Source organism: Condylura cristata, unplaced genomic scaffold (assembly GCF_000260355.1).
Source record: "Condylura cristata isolate star-nosed mole 26May11 unplaced genomic scaffold, ConCri1.0 scaffold00014, whole genome shotgun sequence".
Lineage (NCBI taxonomy): Eukaryota > Metazoa > Chordata > Mammalia > Eulipotyphla > Talpidae > Condylura > Condylura cristata.
The window spans coordinates 32271164-32276716 of record NW_004567115.1 but is presented as its reverse complement, the minus strand read 5'-3'; positions in this window follow the sequence as shown (position 1 = coordinate 32276716).

Genomic DNA, 5553 nt, shown 5'->3' with positions numbered 1-5553 from the left:
AATACATAAGCAATCTGATTAAGTGTAATCTGATTAAGGATTAAGTATCTTATTAGTGTCATTCTTGTTGCACCCGCTAATTTCTCTCTAACTTCTATAATAAGATTAGTATGTGTGTATCAGTTTCTCCCCTTCTATGTTCTTTTATCAGAGAAAATTATTAGATGAATGAAGACCAAAATCTTCGCAAAGGATTAGCTAAGGCTTTTTGTTTTCATCCAGATGTTTGGCATCCTATAGACTTCTGGAAAATGATATAATAAAATAATAATGGGTAATAAATGATGTTTTCTCCCAACTTTCATTCAAATCATTGTGAACCAGTCAAGCGACCACAATGTTCTAGCTGCATGTTTGTCCTCAGTGTTCACAGCCAAACACCTGCAGCTAACTAACTGTACATACCAGAGTATTTTTAACATGACTCAAATTGATCTGGCGAGTTGACAACCTCTCAACATCCAGCCAAATCCAAAGCCAAGTGTCAGTATTGTCACAAGACTCCTTTAGCAGCATGAGAAAACCTGAGATTTCTCTTTTCTCATTCAGCAATGTGATGACTCCAGTAGGTAACTCTACTTCTTCCACTGGATTAGAGACAAGGGTTTCTCCATCGTGAATGCTGAAAAGATAAGGAAGTCTGAACTGTTTTTATTTTCAAATGCAACACATTAAGGTTTTTGACCTATTATTTCTGCCAAACAACTAGACTGAAAAAAAAATGAAATTGATCTTTTATGATGATAGTCTCTCTCACAGATAACTTCTATTTCAATCAGTGGATCTCAAGTGAATAAAAATTGTTATTAAATTCTTTTTCAATTTAGAGGGCAGTCCTACTAGCTTTACCACTACCTATCACTTTTAAAATAGACTCTGTAGCTACTAAATCAAGATAAAATTGTTCTGTGCTCAAGGCATCAAACCTGTTTCTTCTAATAACCTTATGGTGTAAGATACTCTAAACTAGATGTACATTCTTCAAAATTACTTCTGTAAAATCGATAATACATGACTGAACTTTTATCCTATATTACTAACATATGTTATAAGGCTTGTAGCTATTTTTTTGGCTAACAAACAAAATAGTATTTCATTGCTGATTTTTAATCCCTTAAGAGAACAAGTAAGGAATGTATTTTTTAATGCACTTAGTAAATCAAAGGCTAATTTTAAATTTAATGGGAATTCTTCTAGTGACTATGTAGTAAAAAGGCAAGAAATATTTTGATCAGTAAAAGAATATTTATGTTTACTGAGCAAAACTCAAAGCCAGATAGCATATTATAACAAAACAGATTAAGAGATCTAAATATAAGCAAATCAATATCAAGCTTGAACTTCAAAATTATTATATGCATAAAATCCCACAATGTTTTATGATTGATTTTTTATTTTCCTACATAATAGCTGCAAATTTGGAGGTATTTATAAAAATAACCATTATGGGCATCCTCGATAAATTCATTAAAACATATTTCTTTAGGTTTTTTAAACAAAAAGGTGAATGCACTGTGAAAATATCTTATGTCACTTGATCTGGGCATTATTCCTTTGTTTGTTTTTAAGTATACACACAGTTAAAGTTTAGCTTTATTTTTTAAAGAGGTATTTACTTGTGTATACAGTACTGGGGTACAGTCCAGAGGTGCATGGGCAGTGAGAGGATTCACCAGAGACAGAGTTGGGAGCAGAACAGGCAGATTGACAAAGTACACTGCTGAGGGGAGCAGCAGGCAAGACAGGAGAGTTCTGCTAAGCCCTGTGGGTCACCTCTGGGGCTGGGAATGGGACTTGCACTGAAGATGTTGCAGCTCGCTTGCAGTGCTACGTCCTAACTTGCTGTGCACCAGGGAGGGCCAAGTTGATGCTTTTATAAGTCTTGAAATCTTTCATCCCCTGCCCTATGAGCTACCAACATGAGAACAAAATCTAAAGTTCACAACATTGGCATTATTGTGATTATTATTATCATCATCTTAGGTTAAGATTTTCATGTCATGGGTAAATATGACAAACAGAAGGAAGAAGGAGAAATACTAAGGACTTAGAATTCATTTGTAAATCTCCAAAGTATCTGAATAGCAATTTCCTCTTGAACCTTCCCAGTGAAATCACATTGCAACTTGTCATTTTTCTGTAATACACAGGTCTGTTTCCCTGAATTGGACAGTGGAGGCAGGAGAATGATTTTTCATAAGGTTCAGGGAAAGGATTCAGGTCCCTTTGAGCCCTCCTAAATAAACAGCAAGTGTATTTTGCCTCAAAAACTTCTGACCTCAGGCCCTCCCTGGTGGCGCAGCGGGTTAAGGCACAGCTCTGAGAATCTAAAGCCGCTTCCACATGACTTCGATTCCCGCCTGCCCTGGAGGTGACCACATGGTGTGGCAGACCTCTCCTGACCGCCCGCTGCTCCCCTCAGCAGTGTACTTCGTCTATCTGCCTGTTATGTTCCCTGTTCCGTCTCTGGTGAAGCCTCTCACCATCCCTGAGCCTCTGGCCTGTACCCCAGTTCTGTATGCACAAATAAATCTTTAAAAAAAAAAAAAACTTCTGACCTCATCTTTGGGCAGTTTCCTGGGGTCTTGGCCCTTTCCAGGCACTTTTGATCACCTGCCCGTGAAGTGTGCAGCTCCAGGCTGAAGTTAGCCAGACATGTGACAGCCACCATGTGCCTGGCTAATTTGAACTCTTGAAGCCTAAACAAAAACAGAGCAAAAATTGTTTGTTGGAATGTTGCACTATTCAGATTCAAACCCGTTAGTCCAGCATGTATTTACCAAAAAATTGAAGATACTCAAATACTGAATATGAGTTTTTCACATTGAGATAAAGCAGAAACTCACAGAAAACTAGATGCCACACCTTTAAGTTGTTGCCTCTAGGGGAAAGGAGCTGGGAAAATGGATAATTGTTTATACTTCATTTTGAATTTGAGAGATGAGATACAGGTCTTCATAACCTTGAAAGGAAATATAAAAGACCAAAGAGAAGATGGCCCTCCCTGGTGGCACAGTGGGTTAAAGCACAGCACAAAGAAACTTAAGCCACTTCCACATGAGTTCGATCCCTGCCTGCCCTGGAGGAAATCCACATGGCGAGACAGACCTCTCCTGACCCACCAGCAGTGAACTTCGTCCATCTGCCTGTTCTGTTCCCCACTCTGTCTCTGGTGAATCCTCTCACCCTCCGCATCTCTGGCCTGTACCCAATTCTGTACGAAAAAATAAATAAATCTTTAAAAAAAAAAAAAGACCAAAGAGAAGAATGATTTTTGAAATCACCATGTACAATAATTTAAGGCCCTCAACTATTCTAATAAATTTGAATTGCTGCTATATGTTATTCCTACTTTACAACTGTAATCACAGTGTTCTTTCTACCTGTTGAGATTTGAGAGATAAGAAAACTAATATGTGTTGGACAATTAATCCATGACAGATATTTTACTAGGAGGTACACATCCACCTATTTGCTAAAGATTGACCTTGGTATTTCAGAATGCTGGCAGGAACATTAAAACATGCTTTAATTCCTAATTAATGTTTATCATTGTATGAAGCAAATCGACAGAACACTAAATATACTCATCTGTAAAACCCTAAGGTAAAGGCTGATGAATTCTGATTTATCAGCTACTTCAGACTCACTCCATTATCTGTGCTGGAAAAATTATGTTGGAGTGAGGTTTTTTTTTTTAATATAGAATTATTATTATTTTAATGACAGTTTTTTGGTACATGCTTAACATTTGCCCCAACGAGATCAGCATTAATTCCAGTGCACCCCTATCTGTCACTTGTGCAGTGTAAGGTTCACTTCAGCTCCACAACTGCTTTCCCTTTCAATCTGTTCAGTGAACCAAGCATCTGGTATCTTTCTTGGGGAACCATCAGCTGATTAAAATATGAAACAATGGGTGGGGAAAAGTTTTAAAGCAACAAAAAAAAAGCAATGCACTAATAATTGAGAGACAGCTATATTTCTTAGTTTGGCAATTGTGGCATTATTACTTTTATTTAAGTGAAAAATTATGAGTTTGCTACTTAGTGGTAACACTCTCACATTTCCAGATATACTTTCCTAACCATTATTTTGTTTAAAGCCCAGCTATGTATATTAAATCCCTAGTATAGATTAAAATGAAGTAAAAATTTTTGAAGGAATAAAATTGAACCACAAAATATTAGAAAAGTAACAATTTTTTATAAGTTTTTGTATCTGAATATAAAAAGCCAACACAAAGAACTTGGTTGACTAGCCTCACTTCTAGAGTAAAGATACTGTAACAAACGGAATACATTTTACTCAACTGAGTGGCTGAATCAATCATGCAGAGATACAAGTGAAAGTCTGACTATCAGTAAATGTTTCTTTAAAAAATATTATGGGCCCTCCTTGGTCGTACAACAGGTTAACTAACCTGCAACACCATGAAGCTCACAGCAGCCCCTTCACCTTGTGTTTGATCCCCGACCAGGAAGGTGATCCACATGGTGTTGCAGACCTCTCCTGACCTGCCTGCTATTCCCCTCAGCAGTGTACTTCATCAGTATGTCTATTCTGCTCCCTGCTCTGCCTCTGGTGAATACTGTCACCACTCCTGTCCCTCTAGACTGCACCCCAGTTTTGTATGCATAAATAAATTTTTTAAAAAATGAAATAAAAAATATTGCATGTTGGGTGCCTCTCTAGTGGCACAGGGGTTAAAGTCACATAACTATCAAGCTATATGAGGTCACTGTGGCCTGACTTCAAACTGTGGACAAGAGCTGGCCCACATGGTGTGGCAAACCTCTCCTGTCTTGCCTGCTGTTCCCTCAGCGGTATATTTCAGTAGATCTGCCTGTTCTACTCCCCACTCTGTCTCTGGTAAATTCTCTAATCCCACACACCTTTAGCTTGCATTCCAGTTCTTGTATGCATAAATAAATAAAAATAAATCTTAAAATATATATATTGATACCTCACACCATATAAATCTTAAAAAATATATATTGATACCTCACACCATACAAAAAAATCAACTCGAAGTGGATTAAAGACCTAGACATAAGAATGGAAACCATAAAATAGCTGGAAGCAAAGATGGGCCAAACACTACATGACATACACTTCAGCAACATCTTTGAAGATACAGAACCCAATGCAACGATAGTGAAGGCAAGGATAAATAGATGGTACTACATCAAGTTAAAAAGCTTCTGTACAACAAAAGAGACATTACAAAAAACAAACAGACATCCCACTGATTGGGGAAAAACTTTCTCACACAAAACTAGCGATAAAGGATTGATCACAAAGATATACAAAGAACTGATGAAACTCAATAAAAATAAACACCCCTTCAAAAAATGGCAGAAGAGCTAAAAAGACATTTCTCCAAAGAGGACATGCAGATGACCAACAGGCATATGAAAAAATGTTAAACATCACTTGTAATTAGGGAGATGCAAGTTAAAACCACAAAGAGATACTACCTCACCCCAGTGAGAATGGCACATCTTCAAACAACTAGCAACAACAAATGTTGGCGAGGATGTGGAGAAAAAG